A 24273-nucleotide genomic window follows, 5' to 3' on the forward strand; every position below is an offset into this window, starting at 1 on the left:
CGTATACCTTTTTCATTCATATTCTTCATACTCATGTTTCTTTGTCCTGATGATGATCTCAAATCACTGAAATCAAAACGTCTTTGACCTCTATACAACAAAAAACTCCTGTACTGTTAAAAATTACAACTAGGTGTTTTTGTCCACGTTGTGAATGCAATGCATATATTTTAAATGTCACCCTCACTCGCCACCTCACGCTTGTTTTTCACTCTTAATGTGAGCACTTGAACTATATTTCTTAAAAATAGCTTTGCTGTCTCAGTTAGAATACATTTCTTTGCATTGTGGAAGCCCGTGTGTGCCCCGACATTTGTGTCTTTGTTAAAAAATTGTTTAACTTTATGTTTTGCTTCTCTGGGCATCAACTGACTCCATATGCCTAGGGCTGTAAGTTTAGATACTATCGTAATTGAGCAGCTTTTTTGCTCTTTTAGGACCTTTCTGGCTTAGCATGAACAACTGTTCTTTCTCAAACACTTCAACATAATCAAACATCAAACGATCACTGCCCCACATTTGCATACACCTGCCTCAGTTGAACGCTGTGAAGAAATCTGACAAATTTGCAAAAATCCAACATACTCTTATTCATGATACTAGTCTGTCATCCCTGCCCACCCACATCATTGACCCCTTGGTCGCCATTGAATCCCCCTCCTAGGGCTCACCCAATGATCAACACGTCATAATTAACCCTTTATTTAATCAAGTTTGCCCTCAGATTAAAAACAATGCAAAGTGGTCAGACTTCAAGCCTATGACTGACAACGAAGGTCTCAAAAAAATAGCAGGCTTAAAGTCCACAGCTCAGACTTTAGACCCAGTGCCCTTCATCCTAGTACAGAACCTTATTCATATCATCTCACTGTTCTGGACCAAAATTATTAATGCCTCTCTTGCTTCAGGATGTGTTCCTTTTCCCCTCCAAGTAGGTCAAAACACCCATTCTAAAAAAAAACAGGAATTGAACCATAATGTCTTCAACAATCTTAGACCTATCACAAACCTTCCCTTCTCATCCAAAATGCTTGAGAACTGTGTACTCCTTCAACTAACCCGACACATAGAGGAATTCAACTTCCATGACACTTTCCAATATGGTCAAAGGTTGAGGTACCATAACTGCAATGCCCAATATTTCTGACGACATTCACAGAAACTTGATGAAGGTGATGTCTCCCTTCTAATCCTACTTGACTTGTCAGCTGCATTCGATACAGTCACCCAGCTCTACTTAAAACTCACAGACACCGCACAGGTGTCAATGAGACAGTCCTGAGATGGTTTACGTCCTATCTACAACAGCACTGCCAACAAATAAAAATGAATAGTTGTCTCTCCACCCCAACCCAAGGGACCCAAGGTGTACCTCAAAGCTATATCCTCTCCCCAGCCCAATTTAATCACTCTATGGAATGCCTCACCTCCATCTTGAACCATGCAGGTGTCAAATACCTGATGACAACCAACTCTACTGCAAGATCAAATCACCCCATGACCTCCTATACCGGAACACCACACTTATTAATATACAATCATGGTTCAAAACCAATTATTTAAACTCAATCCCAATAAGATTGAACTACTTCTCCCCCAATAACAATGCTTTGTCCTAGACTGGATAAAGAATATTGACCCTCTTACCTGCTCTCTCTCTCTTTTTAACTCCATTAAGTCTCTGGCATCACCCTTGACAAAAACATATCCATGGAGAAGCACATCAACATCTCTGCCAAAAGAGTGATTTGCAAAGTCAGACATCTCAAGAAAGTAAAGCTGTTTATTCCTCCTGAAGATCTTAAGATGGTAGTGCAATCTCTTGTCATCTCAAAATGTGACTACAGAAATTCCCTCCTCACCGGAACTCCTAAATGCCACCTGAAGCCCCTTAAAGCTGCTCCCCACGCAGCTTCATCATAGGTACTAAAGATTTGATCACATCTCTCCTGCCCTCATTAGTTTTAAATGACTTCCCATTGAAGGAAGACGCTTTTCAAGACTGCCTTCACCACCCATAAAGGGCTTCATACAAAGCGCCCTGAATACCTAGAAACCAGAATTTCTAGAGCTGGAAGAGCCCAACTCTGGGACACTCCAACGCTCTTCTTCTCATTCCCCACAACTTCAAGAAGAAATCATCCTATGCTCACTCCTTTTCAGATAACGCTCTAAAAATGTAGAACTAACTACCTAAAGTCTTTCTCTGCAATTCCTCCTTTCCCTCCTTCATACATGACCTCAAATCTCTGCTCCTCAACAGCTATCTCAACATGCACACTAACTGTTCTATGTTTCCCTTTTTTATTAATGCCTTCTAGATGATCTAATGACTTGCTGAATCGCCTTTCTATCCTTGATGATGTTCTCCCCCTTGTGCCCCATGTTTATACTGTGTAACTTTATAACCACACAGTGCAGTACTATATTATGAAGTTGACAATATGACAACCTTCTTAATGCCTTATAGATGGTCTAATAACTTGCTGTATTGGCTTTTTATCCCTGGTCATATTTCTCCCATGTGCGCTATGTTTATCATTTGTGACTTCATAACCTCATAGTGCTGTACTGTACTGGTTGAAATCCCTCTTTAATTGTAAAGTCAGATTTTAATTCACAATTTTGAAAATGCTACTTTTATTAAGTTGCCATTTTCTTTTCCCAACATTTTGGTGATTGGAGCCTGTATCCTGGTCACATGACTAGGTGTAGCTGGAAGTTTGTCTTGATACACTGCTCCCAGACAATGAGATATACGGGTAATAGGTTTTGTAGGATGGGCCATCACTGACTTGATAGGGGGTGGAACTGTCACCTACCACATTTGCAAATCACAAAGCCTTTGCCTGAGCAAACTCACAAAGGGGTTGACACTAGTCCTTTGTGCCCCCAGACAAGCTAGGGCCGGGTCAGGGAGACCGGAAATTCCAAATACCTCTGGGGGTGGAAACCTCCAGAGCCTTTTCCTTCTTCAAAACCCACACCTGGTTTACATAGTGGATCCTCAGACACAACTTTTCAGAACACCTCTGGACCTGTGGAAGACTCAGAAGGACTACTGTGCTGCTCAGCTAGAAGAACTGCTACTCTACTACCCTGCTGCCCTGTTACCTGAGTGAGAAGTACTAGACCTGCATCTTAAACCCAAGACCACCAGAGCGACTCCAATGGCCAGTTTCCCTGACTCCAGATCAGAGCCTCAGGGACAGAAAAGGCTCAAACCACCTTGAAACCAGCACCTGGACTTTGCCTGCAGTGAGTCTTGCCTCCCAAGTAGTGTTACCCCAGGCCTTAGTTAGGTCTGGGCGGTAAATTCCGTTCCGCTCACGGAATTTGCGGAATTTGGGTAATTTCGCGTTCCGCTGAGAACGCAAAATTGCCCAAAATTCTGCGTTCCGCGACTTTGTGAAATTTTTTGCTTGTTCGCATTCTTAAAATGCGTGTTCGCGAGATATTTCCCCTCGAGCATGCAAACAGCGATTGCAAACAGTAAAAAAGCATTGCAAACAAGCAATTCTGGAATTTCTGCGTGTTTGCGGAGATTTTTTACCGTTTTGCGGAGATTTGCATAATGCGATTACGCAAATTCCGCCCACCCCTAGCCTTAATGCTTGGAATTGAGCCTGACGATGCTATGCCAGACCATCTGTGGTCTCTTGGGCAGAACCGATGCAGCATGACACATCTCCTCGCAACTCTGCATCAGAACTGCCACTGCGCAATGCATCCCAAAGGAGGACCTCGCAGCGCAGCCCACAGCTTCTCAGAACCGCGACTGCGCAATACATCTCTGCCGCAGGCCTTCACCTTGTCAGCCTTCATCAATGGCATTGTTGCCGATGATGCAAGACCACACATCACAAGCCTCGTCCAGGGCTTCATCGGAAACACTGTTGCATGACACATATCTGACACAGGACCTCGCACTGCCATCCTCAGTTCCTCAGAACCAACTCTGTACGAAACAGCATTGACACAGGATCAGGCAACACTCTGCAGCCAGAATTTAAGGTACTTTGTTCAGCAGGCCGAACATGGTCCCTATATCTAGCCTGTCCTCCATCGTGGTTGGCCTGAACTTGTGACTTTGTCCTGGTACTAGCATGACAAGATAACCACAGTTGATGTTTTGGGCTTCTAAGCACTGTTTTCGCTTAAATCTTTAAAAATGGATGCCACTAGTTTTCCAGATTGAATATTTGTCATTTTGGTCTCAAATAATTTATTACATTTTACTCTTTAGTTTCAAATTGGTGTGGGATTTTTATTGTGTTTTGTTTTCACCTTATTACTGTTTGATGTGCTGCATAAATACTTATACATTGCTCCTAAATTAAGTCTGACTGCTTTGTGCCAAGCTAACAAAGGGTTAAGCACAGGCTAATTTGGGGTTGCTTGTGACTTTACCATGAGAAGAATTGTGGTTGATGGTTGAGTAGGGTTTCACTACCCTCAATGCAATACCCCAATTTCCGACACCTGGGTTTCATTGGATATGCTGTTTTTATGTTACTATGGCCACTGGTAAATTAAAGCACAAAGAGAATGCATAATACTCACCTCTGTGTCTTTATTAAAAATAAATGCTTTTATTCACTAAAGCTAGGTAAATCTATATTGGAACCCAACCATAATACCTTTTAGTTAACATTTAGGGGCCAAGTCCGATCTCGGTTGGAAAGCTCTCCGATCAAGCTGGATCCGGAGTGTTTTCCGACCGAGCCGGAGTCCTGCAGTCCGACCGAGGGAGCACGATGCGGCCCCATGCTGCCAGACTCGGTTCGGTCGGACTTCCATAGAAGTCAATGGGAGCCGGTCGTACGTCGCATACATGGGTTTCCATTGACTGAATAGGTACTTCTCGCACAAGGGCGCCCCCTACAGTGGGTTCGTGTCGGTGCCATCCGCACCGTACAGGCCCGTGTTGGGTTTCCCCCTGTGTCCGAGTCGTAAGGCTGTGGGGGACAGGGGGTCCGACGCGGACCCCCAAAGGCATCTTTCCGGATGTTTTGCGAGCTGGAAACTTCGGCTCGCACCGGCTGTCCGACACGTGCATTGTACTGGCTCGGTCATAAATCGCATCCATTGCACAGCACGGTTTGCTTGCGGTTGAGACGTACGGAGCGGTTTGGACCTGGAAACGACTTGGTCAGTGAATTTCGCGTTGCTTGCATCGTACTTGCTCGCTCGTACAGCAGTACGAGTCGGGCGGAAAAACGTGCACGGCTCGTACTGTTTCCACCCGGATCGTGTTCGGTGCCCTTCTGAGCGAGATTGGAATCGGCCCCTTAGCAGGAAATACTGAAGGCCACACATGTTTAGGTTTGGTTTGGCTTTGCAATGCAGCTGTCGCATCAGCTTATGAGATAGATGGAAAGTAACTTTCGGAATCACTACTGAGAATTGGCTTTTACTGTGCTTACTTGAAGATTACCTTGAGTACATCATTTGATTGAGCAGGTGTGAGTTTACACTGACAGACTACTTACATATTATTACTTTGTGAAAAGGTTATGCTCAACACAGCAGGGGCCAATTGGTCATTGTAACAAGCTAATGATCAAGGCTGTCAGCCTGTATATCATGAAATGTTTTGACAAAGTCAGGAGGCCTGGCCCATTTAGTGTGAAAAGTATTTGATAAAATGGAGGATTGCTCTAATAATGAGTTAAAGTCTCCAGACAGGTATGTTGTGCATGGAATCTCACAGATTACTGTGGCAGGCAAATTATTAGTTCTTGGTTACACCGTCTGACAAACCCATGGGGTAGATGATTTTCAGTATGATTATCCTTAAAAGCTCACCTTTAGAAAGGTTGTATGTTGTTTTCCCAAATACATTTTATTTTGTTCCTATTTTGTGCCTGTATGCCTAATTTTTGCCAACTTATGCGCAAAATGGCTGGTCTGAGATAGTGTTTGGGAAAAGCCATTGATACAGGCTGAAGGCCTGACTGGTTCATGGGGTAAAGTGATGCCAGATTTCCTAGGTCTGACATGTTCATTATAAAAAGTAATGACAATGGCAGTATAAATGGCATATGTATTATTAAAAGAATGTGTTCAAATTAATACATCTTTGAGGGTGTGTTCATATTCGATTGTATTAAAGGCTTACATTTATATAAAGGGGCTTTGGTTCAGCCTATTTCTGCCATTGGTTGGTTCGAGTGTCATTCACACTCTGCTTCCATCCATGACAGCATATAGCACAGGCAGAGGTTCAGCCCTCTTCAACAGTTGTCTTTATTGACCCTTGAGTGACATCATTTTGACAGATCACATGAGCATGTTACCCTGAAAATGAATGTGGTTGTATGGGGCTGGTGGGCCAGTCTTCTAGTATTTCTCCATTTCTAAGAGCAATTTTATTCCTTTCCTTCTCCTATGTTCGTGTTGTTTGGGTAATCGGGTACAGAAGGTACAAAGAAAAGGATATGGCAACTTGCCTCTTGCTCCCTTCTTGTGTAGATTGCCACATCCAGTGAGACCAATGCTTCTAAATTGGGCAACCATCATGAAATAGTATTGACGATCGTAAACCATTGTAATACCTTTACAAGATGGCCATGAGGTACTTCTAAAGGTAGCTACTGTGTTGGTATGTTTAAATGACACACTATGAGCAATTCTATTGGAAGAAGGTGAGCCGCAGCTATGTTCAACTTTACTTTTCAATGCAAACACACACAGAAAAAATCCTTTAATTTATCTTGCATGTGCTTGTTTCATTTGTGTTTATGTGTTTTACTTCGATGGGTATGTGTATGAATGCAAGAAGGAGTCAGTGGGGAGATGAATGATTAATAGACTGTGCTGATTTGGAAACACCCTCTACATGGTAAACAGGTGAGTTTCACTACCATGAATAAATGAACCACATGTGAAACTGGTCTCCTGATTTTTGCTGGCCAAGCCAGAAGACTCTTATAGTGTGTGCACTAAGGCCAAAGCATGTTCATGGTGATTTCAAGATAAAAAAACTGCTATTTTGACCTGGAGAGGTGCATCTAGCATGCCCTCCTTACTGAAATGGTGCTATTGTTTATGCCCTAGTTTATTGACATGATGTGGTGGTGGCAAATGCAGAATTTCATGGATTAAGGATCTTAAACACCCATTTTTTTTCCGGGAGAGTGCAGGCTACTAGACCTACTCATGTAAGGTTCCACTTAGATGTGACACCCAAACTCTTGCATTGAAATCATATGCATGTGGCTGTGTGGGTGTGGGTTTGTGTGTGTGGAGTACATGTATATAAAGTGTGAATAGTTGAAAGACTGCATTTGTGGTCAGAAGCTGATTCCTGGGAGTACTGGAATCCATTTTGGATACCTTTTGTTTGACATGACACAACCTAGCTAATGGGATACAGCTAACCCAGATAATGGAATATTGTAGCTTGCATTACAGGAGCTGAATGGAGGACACCCAGACACTGATGTGAGGAAGTATGGAGACAGGGTTAGACCCAAAAAGCAATGCATAAAAAAACAGTTTTTAAACCAATTTTCATGAACATATATTTTAACTTTTTTTATAACCATGCAAAATAAAGTTGACTGAGCATTGCAATTTGGTGGATGGAGGGAAAGAGGAGGTGACCCAGCAGATTCTATTGTTATGGGTAACAACATTTTTTGGCAAGGCTTGACCTTTATCTTACCTTGATTGCCACTTAAGGAAGCCTGATGACAGCCATATGCAGAATACTCACACTTCATTGTGCCCATTCTCTGGACATTCCTGGTTAAACCCAGCACCATCAACACTTGCTGCCACAGATATAACTTTGAACACAGGCAGTGTCTGCACTGCAGCCAGAAAATAACATCTCGAAAATCCCAAAAAAAGTTGGTATCCAAACCATGCCACTTTGTTCCAGTTCCACATTTTTCTTGACCAAGGAAGGGAGTGCTCTGCAGAGTAGTCAAACAACTGCTGTGATCATTGGCAAGTGTATGCGCGAGGTACAGTGTTCTCATGTGTCAGGAGATGTCACCTGAAGTCAACACAACCGGCTAGAGAAGCTCTCAATCAATCTAGCAGAGGGGGTAAGAAAGTGATTGGCACTGTTGAACGAGAGACAGTCAGGAGGAGAGGCCCAGTCACATTCCTGGACTAAGAAGCACCCAGAAGAGGCAAATTGTGCAACCAGCATCACCCCGAGCTGTGAGGGGCCACCCAGTTTTCCTGTGGTGTTCATGTTGTGAACTACATGAACTCTCTGAAAACACCATTCATTTCCAGTAGAATGAGTGAGAAGTGGGGCAATATGTATGACTACAAAAGGTGCACCACAAATCTCTGTACTGAGCCATGTCCCAGATAATAGGTAACATGGTCCCTGAGAGCAGAAGACTGAGTGACTGTATTTTGAACTCATAAAGAAAAGCTTTCACTTAGGAGAATAGCAATTCCAAGTGTGTCTCTTTTTATGAATTCCTGGATGAACCCAATACAGTAAATAATTGAATAGCCTGAAAGTAGCTTCGACCAGTGCCTGATTATTTATTGCCTGTGACATTTTATCTCTGTCAAGGTGCTATTGATATTCTGGAACCACAGGAGATGGCTTAGGTCGTTTTAGATGGTCTGGGAATGAAGTAGAACTTATAGGTTGGCTTTTGTAGCCCTGCACATGAATCCTTTTTAATGTTTGTAATATTTTATTTTGATGTGACATTAAAATACTTACAAACACTGGACTGCACAGTGAGTTATTGTGTCTGTTGTTTGACAGTTTATTGAAAAGCTGGCCCGCATGTGACTAATCAGTTATGGCTATGGTTTTGAATCAGCCTCATAGGAGCCTCAGGGCTTGTAATAAAATGTAGATTTGCTAGCTTCAGTGAAGGAAAGTGTTGACACAGAGACAAGTATTATCCCACTGTTGTTTTGTTCTATTAATACTCTCCCTTTTCTTTTGTGGTCCCATTAGGATTAACATTTTACTAAGACAAACACTGAGCTGCATGGTGAGCTATTGTGTATGTTGTTTTACTGTTTATTTCTGTTCGTCTGTGCCCACGTCACACTACCTTAAAGAGAAGCATTTGACTGCTCACCCATGCTACCATGAGAGTCAAGTGTGGATTGGGTGTACTAGGTCTGTTTTGCACAGCATTTGTAGGATGGATCCCGCCACCTCTGCAATGTCACCTCTGCTTTTTACCTTTGTGCTGTGCTTTGAAAATTACGCCATTCATCACAGTTGCAGACCAGTATTTCCAGCCTGCCCTATGACCACCTGAAAGGGGAGTGCCTGCATGATAAAGTTTCAATTAAATGTGAGACATATCAGGCGGCCAATGCTTGTTTTGTGCAATGCAAGCACATCTCTCAACTCTGTTGGACCCCAAACCTTAGGTTACCCAATCTAGATGTAGACTTCTGAGGCCTACGGCAGGTTCAAGGTGAAGTCCAAACATGAAAAGCAGAGGCAATAATGTACTTGGTGATTTGTTGCCATCATACCTTAACTTGCGCACATTTAAAATCTGTACCTTCCTAAAGAATGGCAGTACTTTCTAACTCGCAAGTGGCATGCTTCATCATAGGGTAACCTCCTTGCAATGTGAACCTGGTCACAGAGTGGGCTACAATGCCCTCTCTAAGAGGTAGGAGCTTAGGGATGTTTTCAGATGTCAGATTAGAGGTATTCTAAAACCTGTAGAAGAGATGGGTGTGGGGAGGGTTGTGCAAGAGGTTTGCAAGAAGTATGTGTGGATTAAAACGAACTACGAGGATACAGAAGACATAACTGGGGCATCCACGAGTTAGGATAAAAAGCAAAAGTTGTGACAGGAGTAGTTTAAACCTGTCACAGGAAAGTGTTGGTCGACATGTTTAAGTCGCATACCCTACGCAGTGGTGTAGCGGCTTTCTTAAGGACCAATTGTGAAAACAGTATGGCACCTCTTTAATTGTAGGGACATTCAAAACCATAAAGGAGATTTACTAAACCAGTGATACAATTCTAGAAATAACGATAAAGGTGAAAAGAAAAGCACAGAGAAAAAATAAATGCATGTAGTTACACAAAAATACAAAGAGTCCGTGCGCTCAACTCCCAGGGGTATACCGTTGGGGCCCAAAACAATCCAACCAATCAAATATTCAACGGAAGGGGCGCTGTTTTTCTCACAAATTTTTCAGGTTCAAATGCTGATTTCCAAAGTTTTTTATTTTAGCAAAGTTCATCCAATATTAGCTACAGTAATTCCGTTTCATCAATGCAAATAGTTCAGAATCAATCCAAAGTAATGAAATGTACAGAGCTCAATACAGCCAATGCAGCCAACGCGTTTCGTCCGGAATGGACCTCATCAGGGCTGCAACAATAAATATACAAAAAAACTATATCAGTCGGACGTTATAACATAAGATTCTGACAGTACATAATGATAACTTTATAAACCAAAAATTATGATATTACATCCATTCACACCTGCCTATTTGCCATTCTAATCGATACATCGGATATATACACCGTTGCCATAGAAACACATCTAAACCAAAGGTTAAATCAAGATTTATGTAACAGCCGGACTTACATACCGCTTCCAAGTATATAAAGAAAAAGAACTGTATAAAAGCAAAGAAACTGCTGATCTGTATGTCTGTGTCCCAGTTACAATATACAAATCTGAGTCAAGAATACAAAAACAAAAAATATAATGTATGAGATGTCAAATTCCTTTCTATGATTGCGTATCAAAATATTCCTATCCCCATCACAATTGGATCAATTGTCAAGCAAAGCGTGTGCACTCCTAGAGACAACATTTTTGCACAGCCTGCTGTTTCTAAGCTGCCTACCTCAAAGGGATAATAAATGACCAAGAAATATGGAGGCCAGTACTTCATTCCAGAATTCAATGCATTCAATGCTCACCACTAGGGTTATAATCCAAGGAAGAATTACATAAAAGGGGGGAAAGTAAAGTGTATAAATTGCAATCTGATTCAAATATTCTAATATTGTTTAACACGAGTTTCCATATACCCCCATATCTGTGCTCACCAAATCTCACCCAAAACTGTAAACATGGGTTACCCCCACTGACTAATAATGTTCTGATATTTCGAGATTCCATATCTGTGATCCCCCACACTATCATACTAATGTAGACAATTACAATTACTAGTAATCAATACAAGAAAAGCACAAGTCTCATCTTGAATCTACCACATATAAACCTGATCAGGCCTGGATACAAACATGAGTTTTCTCTTTTCCAGTTTTCTGTAAACAATGAGAGAATGACTAAAGATTTGAACTCTTATATCAGGTTATGGCGTTGCAACCATCCCTCAACACTCAGTCTGACTCGAGCATCAAGCTTACCTTTCAATACAAAGTGTAAAGTATGATACCCCAGAGAGTTTTCAAGCACAATTATTAACGATCATCTGAAAAAACAAAAGGGTCATTCAGTAAACTACAATAGCCCAACAGTCCTGGGCCGGTATGACCTACGCTATCACTACCATTTACCTCAATTAGAGCAAGTATTCTTCCGTGCGTGATCCAGGCCAGTGACACTGGGTATGTCAACATCTACTGCGCACAGGTCAATATTGCGCGAATTCCTTTTAAACGCAATACTAGCCAATCAACGGTTTGTCACCCCCTTACTATAGGGAGGTGTACTGAGATTTGATATCGAACATAGTGTGTTCAGTGATCACAACCCACTTACCTTAGTGCTTGGAACACAGTCATAGTTGCAAGTGATGGATAAACAAGCATGGTGCACGGAAGTCATTGCCACGGATCAAGGTAGAAGGCTCAGATGGGCCCAGGTCGATATTGGCACTTTAAATGCCTCTTTATTTGATAGAGGGCAGCAGAAAATAGTGAAATGTCTAGATTTACGTGTGGAAGGGGCGGAACTAATTGAGGCATTCACAAACATCGCACATCTGGTAGATTATTTATTGAAGTCCCCCTCATGGGGGTCTAGTGGGGCCCCCCAAGATGGGGAACTGGTGGCTGCTTGTCATGCAAGCTTTAAGTTGGCTGTCAAAGGAAGAAAGGGGAACTTACAACGTGCTACATGGGAAGAACTTACAGAGGCGGCAGAATCGATCTGGAAAGTAATTAATAACCCCTGTGTCTCTGACCCAAACAAGTCGGGGCTAAGTAATAATATTCTCCCAGATCAATGGCAGGAGCATTTTCAGGGACTGTATAACCATCTCGCTAGTCAGGATGAACAGCAAACCCCAATTGCGCAACTAGGTTGCATCCCCGTTGTCTTCGCGTTGGATGAAGTAACCCAAGGAATAGAGCGTCTGACGAGGAACAAGGCACCGGGGCGAGACGGGATCCCACCTGACCTTTTTAGGTCTAACATTGAGGTCTGGGTCCCCGTTCTAACAAGGGTTCTGAATGCAGCAATAAATACAACTATTCCAGCAGCCTGGTCTTCTGCTATCATCGCACCAATTTTTAAGAAGAGTAACAGGGACATTCCACATTGTTACCGACCAATATCGTTACTAGATGTCGCAGCGAAGGTCCTGGGGCGGGTGCCTTCAAACAGATTAATGGATTGGGCAGAGGAGACACAAATTATCACGGATGTGCAATATGGGTTTCGGCCGGGAAATTCCACCATAGACCAGTGTCTTAACCTGTACCTTATCACCGCAAAATACACTATAGCGAAGGCTGGGGCACTATATTTAGCCTTTATGGACTGTACCACGGCCTTTGATCATGTGAATTGCAATAAGTTGTGGGCTCTAATGAGGAACCTTGGGCTAGACATAGCCATAATAAACATCCTTCAATCATTGCACTCCAACACGACAGCATTTGTAAGATACACAAAGGAGGGGAAAGTCACTGAGCTTTTTAAGTGATCTAGTGGGGTCAGACAAGGATGTATTCTTGCACCATTCTTGTTTACTATATATATTAACGGTTTCGATGCTACCTTGCGTAACATCAAGGCTGATATGCCTAGAATAGGGGACAAAAACAGTTCTGGTGCTGCTGTATGCAGACGATGCGGTGCTTTTTTTCGTGAAATTCATGGATCACTTGGTTATGTCCTCTAATCTTGAAAAATCATATTGATGGAGATGGGAAAGAAGTCCAGTAAAAAATATAATTATACCATAGATTCATACACCCTAGGCAAAGTCCCGGCCTTTGCCTATTTAGGTGTGTTTTTTTACAACCGTCTGAACTTCAAGCACCTAATAGAGGAAGTGTCTGACCCTGAACAGGTCAATGGGTTCATTTGCAAATTATGCCCAGAGATTGAGGTGTGGGACCCCAGGCGTGATTTTAAAATTGTATAATTCCATCTGCTGTGCTAAAGTCTTGTATGGTAGTGAGGTGTGGGGTTTTGTTAAACCCACCAACTTGCAAAGGGAAGAGAATAACTATCTAAGGCGGATATTGAAGGTCCCAGATAGCACGCCAGCATACTGTGCGCACAAGGAACTGGGGGTTAAGTACATATCAGAGAGTGTGGGAGTGAAGCCCCTAATATGTTGGTTGTAGATTTGGATCAACGCAGAGGTGGGCCTGACAAGGCTGGTAGTGCGGGATTGTCTCTGCCTGGAGTATGCACGGAAAATCCCATGGTTGGAATACGTTAGGGATTCCTTTGTTAATTTAGGACAGGCAGGCCTATTTGACAAGCCAGAGACAATAAGGTCAAAAGGCATAGGTGATATTAAAACACTGCACCTTAAGTTTGCCATGGCGCAGCGTGAAACTTTTGAATTGGGGAAACACTCGTGAGAAATCATATTTTAGTTAAAACATCACAGGGCATAGAACCTTATCTAACATTAATGACAAATGCCCATGATCATTTTTTGATAACCTGTTTTAGACTAAATTATATCCATCATTTATTGGCAGTAACGGCAGGTTTTCTTACGAATCTAGAAGAGAGAGGGCCCTGCGGTTGCGACAATAAGTCTCCGCAGGACACCCTTCATCTAGTTTTACTCTGCCCGTATTATGCCTTCCCCAGGAAATTGTTTCTGAAGGACCTGTTAAGGAAAGCTAGATTTAGACAGGCACCGGTAGCTTTGTTGTTTCTAAAATTGTCAACCAATGTTTTCACTCTTTCTTGCGTGGTAAAATTTTTAAGAGCCGGTTTAAAATTACGAATAACAAGGGGGGATTGAGTATATCAATGAGCTTTATTTCCCTGTTAATACATAGTATGTTATGGATTTACACTAATGATATTGTATTTTAGCTTATTTTAGTCAAACGTATTCTGATGAAACATTTTTAATGACTGTTATTTATTGCTTTTATGGTTTGTGTATCAAGTTGAATAAAGTTGCTATTATTATTATTATTATTGAGTCAAAATATCAACATAAAGTAATAGTTGCTTTAAAGGCTCTGTGAGACCTATCTGGTTTAAAGTTAAAACTCCGATTTGTGCTATATAAATCAGTTATATATTTGATTACTATCTTTTAGTTTTGGAGTTGCAAATGGTGGCTTAATTTACACCAATTGTATTACAAAATGAGGGCTCAGATTTCACTGGACTATAAGCATTACATAATGCTATGCAGTTCATACAAATTAAGTAGGATTGTGTATCTGGACAACAGAAACTTCCAAGTATGGGAACTCGGATCACACATATCATCAAGAAATGTTTGCCCAATTCATAGCTAGCTCACAGTATCCCATCTGATCCCCTAACCATACCAGAGTAACAGACGGCATCAGCAATCTCAAACATGACCACTCTCATTCCCCACAGAAATTGCGGAAACTGATTTACCCTTTTGTTGTTACTTTTGCATGCCCAAGGTAAACACAAGAAATATACAAATATGGATTTTAAAACAATTAGTGAAACAATCATATTCTTGTATAGAAAGACTAAGCTGCAAGTATTAGGCAGAAGAAACAAAGCATTGTAACCAGCATTATGAGAATAGTGAAAACGATGAACAGTTCAACTAATATAACATTAGAATATGATTATACTACTGTCTAATATTGCCTATACTGTCGAGAGCATAGTGGTAGTACCCTGCTCCATATCCACAGGGATAGCCTTACCCCCATACCTGAGTATGTTGCGTCAGGAAGTCGATCTGGCGTAGAGCAGGCTATTATCCTTTGCAGGATAAAGGCCAGAGTCACCAGGGCTGCATCTCAGTCACAATGCAGGCTGTTCCAGGACAATACCAGCAAAAAGTGTTTCTCTGCCGAATGTAATGCAGAGGCTGTTATATAATAGAAACACTGTTCCAATCACACTGTATTGGAGGCAAAGAGTTGATGCAATGGTTTGTCTGGAGCTTCACAGCTGCCTGCAAGTCGACAACGTAAATGCAAGGGCACACGTTCTCAGTGCCTTGCCTTTTACAGAGTGTAAAAAGAGCATGATAATAACATTTACTAAGAATTTAACTGCATGTAGAATAGCTTCTCAGTACATTATTGTGTTAGTGTAAAACATGTGAAAAGTCACAATTAGAAAAAGATGTTACACCAAAACATACAACTAAAATGGATACTCAAAGTGGGCCCTATAGTGGTATGGACCATTAGCGAAAAATAGCTTAGTCCAATTTTATATTAATCAAAACCCATTGATCTTCATCAAACTCTTGAGAAAGTATTTCACTTTTGTTGAGATGTGGAAGAAAGAGCAACCCCACATTTTTTACCAATTTGAGGGGAAAAAAACAAAATGAACCACCAAACATCTTTTACGTTTCTGGGTTTCAACATCATTTGAATATGTATATTTTAAAATGCAAGTTGGGTATTTAATTTAGAAAGATGGAACAATATGCTTAACACGATTTTCCATACCATAAACATTCTAGCAGACAATGTTAATAATGGGGGCGATGTAATGCTTGACATGACAATCTTAAATAGAACTTAGGTCCAGATGTACAAAGCAATTTCCCAGTTGCAAATTGGGCCGTTTGAGACCAGAAAAATGCTTTCTCAAATATACAAAATGCAAAATGCATTTCTGTAATTTGTAACCAAATCGCATTTTGCATTTATTTATTCATGTTATTTATTTTAAAGGTTTTATATAGCGCTGGCAAGACCCAGAGGTATCAAAGCTCTTTACATGAGTGCGGAGATAGTAACGGTATAAAACAATATTTCAATAGCATGGAATTCCAACAGGTTAACAAAGGAGAAACAGCTTACTCTTACACAGAACGAATATACAGTCAGATAGCACAAGAGCTAAATACATATATAACATGGATATGGGAGATCGAATTTTGTAATATGATACTAGATGGAGAAAGGCATAAAGGGCTACAGGTAGTAAGTAGTAAGAGGTTAATATGGGGGTGAGAAACAGATGAGGAAGGGGTATTTTGGATGGGTTGGGGGTATGGTAGGGAATGGGACAGACTGGGAGAAGGAGCAGAGGAGAACAATGGGGGAGGGAGCAAGTGAGCCAGTGGAAGATAACGGTAGGGGTGGGAGGAAGGAGGGAGACAGTAGGAGATTGGAAGGGAACCTTAATGGTGGAGGGGGAGAGGGAATGCGGGGCACCAGTTATGACCCCCAATATTTATTGGCTGCAAGGTTGAGCATATATTTGAGTGGGGCTAGGTGGACCTTGGGGATTCCAGTGAGGATCGCATTGCTGTAATCCTTTTGCAAAAAGACCAGTGATTAGACCACTAATTTAAAGTCATCAGTTGGAATAAAGGGTTTAATTTTCTTGAGACCACAGAGAGTGAAGAGGGCTCATTTAGCCGAATTTTTCATGTAGACATTGAGAGTGAGGTTATTATCAATGGAGATCCCAAGAGATTTTACTGAGTTAGACAAGGAGAGTGAACAGTTGAGGGCATTAAGGTCGAAGATCCGATCCAAGTTTGGATGGGTAGAGGGTTATTGTTAGGGGAGAAGAGAATTGATTACAGTTTTTTTAAGGTTGAGTTTGAGATCATTTGAATGGAACCCGGAATGGACCTTAGTCCGGTTTGTTGTGAAGGTGTAGAACATTAGAGTGGGATTTAATCCTATAGTAGAGTTGGGTGTCATCGGCATGGAGGTGGTAGTTGATTCCAGCTTGTTTTCAAATGCGAATTAGGGGTTCCATAAAGAGATTGAAGACAGAGGAAGAGAGAATAGATCCCTTGGGGACTTCTAGAGAGACCGGTGTGGGGTTTGATAGGCAGTCATGGAATTTGATTTGTTGTGTTCGGTGTTAGAGATAGGAGACAAACCATTTATGGACAGGACCACTGAGGCCAAAGCAATCTCTGAGCACATTAACTAGGGCAGAGTGGTTAACTTTATCAAACGCTGCGGATAGATCAAGGAGGATAAGTTGGCAGGTATTGCCTTTGTCGAGGGATTGGTAAATTTCATCAACTATGTTTGGCATTGCAGTTTTGGTACTGCAGCCTTTCCTGAAGCCTGAGTGTAAGGGGTCCAGTAAGTTGATGTTAAATTAGTATTTGGAAGGGGCGTGTTTGGGGCGTTCCTTCCAAATACTGAATCGGTAAGGTATGTATTAGTGTTTTGTGACTGAATTCGGGTAGTAAAATAGTAGCACTTTAAGACCAGTTTAGAACTGGTGGCAGCCCATTCGCAAAAGGGAAGTGGTCCCCTAGGAAGCCTTTCCCCTTTGAGAATGTACATAAATAATATTTTTAAGAGCAGGCAGTGGTATATATTTGAGACAGTCTGTGCGATGCAGGGCATTACAGCTTGTAAAGCTGCAGCCCCAAAGGAATCCAGTGTGATCTTTTCCTTGCAGGAATTGATGGATGGGCTCTGTATTTGAATAGGTTGAACACCACATTCTGGAAGGGACTAGCATTCTGGATATTTGGAAGGGAGCAGAAATAGTTCCAATTTACAAAAAGGGCGCCCTCGACTCAGCACTAAATTTTAGGCTGATATGCCTTATCGATGTAGCCCAAAAGGTTTTCGCTAGGCGGTGGCCTGCAGCATTTGGTGGATCGGTTCCTGGCTTTCTGGCATGTTCGTGGGTTGAAGACCATTTACTCTAAAACTAAAGCCATTAGCCCACATAGGTCTTTTAGTGGTATGATTAATCTGGATGGTAAACCCTTGGGAAAAGTGACTGCATTTGATTGTTTAGGAATACAATCAATGGTCCCCCAGATCAAAAAGAGTATCCAGAATCTTACCCAGCAGGTGGCAGCTATCCTATGGCTTTACAGGTCTTCCTTAGTTAGGTGTATAGCCCCAGCAATCAAGGCACATAGGGGTAAGGCGGAGGGAAGCACACTCTATTGGGCTGAGTTACAGGGCATTGCTAACATGTTTGCAATGAGAGTAGCTGTGAACTCCTTTCTTAGAGGCTTAGCTAGTCTTCCTAAACATTCTCCATTGGTCCCATTATGACATGACATGACATGATAATTAAACCAATGATCAATAAAACTTGACTAAGATCCTTATTGCACTGGTGTACACTGAAATTTACGCTGGCACTTGAAGAATATTACAGCGCCTTTCAAGAAGTGTTCTTATTAGACACCTCAGGTAAGATCAAATGGTTAAGGCATATAAAGGATTCATTAACCCAGCATGGCCTGGGTAATTCCTGGCCTACTCCCCCTTTGGTGAAATGTTTATCTAGGATTACCTTGAAGGAAGCTTATTGGGGTCACCTGTTTGAAAATGAGCTAAGGAATGGGAATCAAGAGTCTCTAACTTTAAATTTTTTAGACTTTAAACCTGATACTACCAGTGAACTGTTTTTATACTTTATTCATCTTGCTAGGACTAGACTACTTTATATTAAATTTCGTTATGGTACGTAACTCCTACTAAGGGATCCATTACGATGGCGTGCGGACTTTGTCCGCCCGACATCGTAACGGTACTCGTGACCATCCACCAGAGGTGCGGCAGTCCCTCCATGGCAATCAGGATGCCATGGTGGCGGTGGCATCCTGCATATATTGCATTGTGGTGGATGGTGCTGTAAGCAGCACCCGCCACAATGTAATATATGCGCATGCAAAACGTGACAGGCACAGCGCAGTGCCTGCCACCTTGTATATGCCAATGTTGGGGGGACCATGGGTACCCCCCAGGTGCAGCTCCCCGGGGGCCCACCACAGGCCCCCACAATAAACACTGCATGCCTTTCCACGGCGGAGTCTCCGCCATGGAAAGGTGTTGAACCGCCAACATCATAATATGAATGGCGGTGCCTGCACTACCACCATATTGCAGACCTTTTCTGCCCGGTAGGCAAAAACCGGCGGAAAAGCGGCGGACTGTCTTTCTGTCAACTGCGGTACCCCCCGCCATGCTAATGTGGCAGGGGGTAATAGGCCGTCTGGTGAGGTGTTTTGGCGGACAGATCGTCTCCGCCGGTAGGGCGGTGGTGATCTGCCTGCCATGCTAATGGGCCCCTATCTGTTCAAGCTAAATGAAGCAATTACCCTGTTTTAAGCACTGTTTGCCCATCATGTTGTCAGGCAGATGAATCGTTGATTCATTTTATGTTCTGCTGTCCTGCATATGTATGGCCTAGAAAATCTTGGATGTTCCGATCTGCAAACAGTTGGGGTGTAGACAGATCCACACAGCTCTTACGTTCCTCCATGCAGAGCCTAGCCAGTTGGTTATCGGTGCGGTTGCAAAATATCTTCATTGGAGCTGGTTCATCTGAAGTAGAGCTGTGGGATAGTCTTTTTGGTCAATCAAAGTTCAGGTTTATTAGTAAGGATATAGGCTTCCTCACCTGCTGCCTGTGAATATAAGGAAGAGACCCATGGTCACTTTTTTTTGTCCTATTATCGTCCAGGTATAGTGACGAAGATTCAGGATCCCTTTAGTCCACCCAAGAGAGCATTTTGAGAATAAAGACACTGTGAACCAAGATATTACTTTAGCTGTAGCAAAAACAATATAAACTTTTCAAAGTTGCTAATGCTGTATTGACATTTTTTTTACTCTTTTTAGAATTATTGCACTGTGCCTATTTGTAGCTTTTTTTAGATATTTTAACTATTATTACTGTATAGGATGTTTATAAATCTTTACCTGTGCGATACTTTTTATGTGCCATTGATGTTTTCTGGTTTAACTAAGTTTTAATGAGTGACATTTGTGCACTTTGATGGTTGCGTAAAACCAAATTACGTATGTGATGATGATATCAAAATGTAGTTTCAAATAATTAAAATGTACAGAATTAATGTCCATGCCTTGTGGCAGATCAATATAGATTCAGTAATGTTGGTAGAGTTTTTCAGAACACAGCCTACTACGGCCTCTGGAAGCATGACACAATGTTTTTGGATCAGGGCACACATGGCCTTCACATGTTGCACAGTATTTTCCAAATGACAATGTCTTAGGCTTTAATCAAACAACTACAAGTAACAACTGTCAGAAGTGTGGGTAGCAGGGGTGAATTTACGCCCCAGATTTCGGAGTGCGGGGGACTCAGTGTGTAATATATTCCCAGATTTGTGACGTGGGAACTGGAAATCTATGTATTTTTTTCATTACCCATACAGTCTTTTATTTAAGAACAAACATTATTGGCATTTTTCTTGCCGAAAAAATGTAACTGAAATCAATAGTGTATGCGTATACAGTGGTAAATAATATTGATCTGCATGAGCAATATTATGCATTTTATGTAAAAAAGAGGACAAAGAAAAGGAGAAAGAAACAGAACCAAGAATAACGAAAAAACCAGGTGCGTTACAAGAAGTTTGGGGTATTATCCGTATGACATGTCCAGGTTTCCATCTGCTATTCAAATGACACAATCCCATCATCAATTCGATAGCAGTGTGTATATGTCTCTGTTAATTGTGGCAAAACAACAACCATAGGTGCCAGTACTGACGACTGTTTCAAAAACTTCAATCAAGGTAAGCAAAGACCATCAAGCAATGCAACCTTAGGCTCATCAGTAGCCTTTATTTCAATATCAAAAAGGATTACTTTCCTATTTACATGTCAGATCAAGGAAATAATTCAATACCAATACATCCGAAATAACACAAAAACAATTCACATTTCAACACATAATTACATAAATGTCACTCAAGTTCTCACACTCACTCAGTCTTCATTCATTCACCATACTCACTACACAACAAAATAGTCCTCAGGGCCACCGGGGCTTTTTCTATGTAATGGCCCTTGCTCACCCCATAAACAAAGAGAACAAACACACCACTTCTTATGATGCATGTGACAAATAAATCAACACCTTGTATTTGAATTATTATGGTTATAAACAAAGATGCATCAGGAGAGCACAACTTGATAAGAATTGTTTTGGTGGTGAAGAACAAAAAAGGTCTATGCGTTTCAAACCCCCACTGGATCCGGGGTTCTCATCAGGACCAGACACAACTACAAAAAAAGAAGAAAGAAAAACTGTGTATAATGACTTTTTTAAAAAAAACACTTTATGTCAATGAGCTCGCCACCAACTGGCCACTCAGCCTCCACTTACCTAACTCCGAGAGCCCACAGCCGTGGACTTCCCGATAGTTGGACTAAACTGTGTGAATCTGAAAAAAGTAAAGAAACCAAACTGTAATCCGTCCTGTCTTAATGGCAATTCAGTTGATCAAGAGAATAGCGTGCAACCTTCTAGTAAGTAATTCAGCTTACTTGGTAAAAGCCAAAGAAATGGGGTCTTTATCTTGAAACCGGAGAATTTCCCTGATCTGACATGTAAATAGGAAAGTAATCCTTTTTGATATTGAAATAAAGGCTACTGATGGGCCTAAGGTTGCATTGCTTGATGGTCTTTGCTTACCTTGATTGAAGTTTTTGAAACAGTCATCAGTACTGGCACCTATGGTTGTTGTTTTGGCTTAGTGGACTCGGCCTTACTGATTAGAGTCACGTCCATTATTGTTTTACTCTGTTAATTATGGGGCATAACCTCCAAATCTCATGGTGTGGGCTGTGATGCCGGTGTCAGAATAATCCCTCTGAAATCTGCCCATCGCTGTCATATGCGCGTGTGTTTGTGGGGGCAGCCACGAGCTTTGAAGTCTGGTTCTTCTCACCCCATGCAGATGTCCAACCCCCGCTTCCATAACCCCAATGTGGGTTGGGATGGGGCCTTTCATAATCAGGCTATGTTGTGCTTGGCTACAGTCAATCCTAGGAACAATAAATGATGTTTATAACTGTTGTCCCCCAATGTCCTCTGCAATGTGTAGTAGCGCCAGCCATGGTGTATTTGGTATAGCCCAACCCAGCACCTTAGCCAGACATCTATTCACACCCCTCTAAAAGCTGTCCAGGACTGGGTAAGTCCACACTGTATGAATAAAGGTGCCCTCCTCCACACCACAGCGGAGACACTCTGAAGAGGCAACAAGACTCTCTATCCAGGCACCCAGGTACATTGCAAATCCTCAAAAACCAACTCTTCCCTATGGAACCCCTCAATACCGCCATGGACCCATCTGGCATTCATCAAGACCCTTCCCCCAGTCAGTTTTCCCCACACAACTTCTACACCACCCAGCACCCAGACTTGGTGGCATGCTTGGATAAACTCCCCCCTCTAGAACCTCTCAATTCCGCTGCTGACCTATCTGGCACTCAACGGGACTCTTCCTCCCCACCAGTTCTACCTACTCAACTTGTACCCCTTGCCCAGCACCCAGACTTGGTGGCTTGCCTGGATGATTTATCCTTCCAGCTGTACCTTCTCACCCTCGAACTTCATGATCTGAAATCCCTCTCATTGGAACACCTCCCCCGGATAAGATCCCTACTCTCTGGAACAAATCGGCCCAGAGTCTCGGATAGTGCTAGCGTTAGATAGAGCTCGCCTTGACCAAATCTCTCCCCTCTATATCCCTAAAACTGTTCCCCTACCTAACGCATCCTCCCATCCCAGAAGAGCGTTGGCCTCTCTCGTGCCCAACTACATCAATGACTTACTCCACTCTTACTCACTTATCCTAGACACCAACATGATCCCGACAGGGCAAATCCAGGCCATTCACACAAACAACGACAACCTCATGAGAGTGAACATCATACGGCCTCCTCCCCCCTTTTCTCCAGTACAACTTAAATGTGTACTACTCAACTGCAGGTCAGCCAGCAAACATGCCTCTAATATCTTCGACTTCATCTAACACAATGAGATAGATATCATCATCCTCCCTGAAACTTGGCTCAATTCCTCTTCCACTCCGATCCTAGACCTCCTAGTGACCCCTACTTACAACATAATTCATCTAGACAGAGCTTTGATACTGGGAGGTGGCTTAGCCTGTATACATCAGAGCACTCTCGCCGTCTCCCTATCGGAGTCTTCTACGCCATCATCTTGCGAATACCTTTGTCTCAAAATCTCCAGTAACAATTATCCAGTGTGCAAATTACACACATTCTATCACCCCCCTGGGGACAACCTCCCCTTCATCGAACGATTAATGGAAATCATCTCTGCCAATGTCGATTCTGTTCTGTCCCACATCTACCTCGGTGACTTCAACCTCCACTGGTCTAACCCTAATGACCAAGCTGTAACTTGCCCCAAATCTTTCTTGAGTGATCACAAGCTGATTCAACATTGTGATCGGCCAACCCATAATAAAGGTGAAACTCTGGACCTAATCTTCTCCAAAGGACACTTCATCACAATGGATACCATCACCCCATGTGATTGGTCCGACCACCACAGCATCTTCTTCCATATTAACATGGATGTGTCTCTAAGGAAGGGTCAACCAGCAAAATCGAAGATCTGGAAAAGGGACCTCAGAGATATCAACACAGCCAATCTAGCATCCCACTGTATGGTTGCCCTCTCTTCCCAAGTCGACATGTCTGAGGTTTATGTACTCACCGACTTCTACAACTCCACTATATCTAGCATAATGGATTCCGTTGCTCCTCTCCAACAAAAAAAGTCTCGACAAAAACATCCAAACCATGGTTCAACTGCAACTTAAACTCAGAACATCGGAACGGGCTATCGAACGATCCTGGAGATACAAACCATCCACAGACCAGCTAAAAATCCTTAGATCAGCTAGGGGCGCCTATAACAAGCAAATCAAGAGAGCTAAGGCATACTATTTCAGATCCCAACTTAATCAAGCCGCAAACCGCCCCAAGAAACTTTTCGAACTGATTAAACAACAATCGGTGGAAGTACTAATCCGCCCTGTTTCAGAAATCAGCCCCATCATGTGATGATTTGGCTGCTTTCTTTACTGAGAAATCAAGACTCATCAAAATTGATCTGGATACCAAGCGGGTCTTGCTGCATCCAATGGGTC

This window comes from Lissotriton helveticus, chromosome 3_1, assembly GCF_964261635.1.
Source record: "Lissotriton helveticus chromosome 3_1, aLisHel1.1, whole genome shotgun sequence".
NCBI lineage: Eukaryota > Metazoa > Chordata > Amphibia > Caudata > Salamandridae > Lissotriton > Lissotriton helveticus.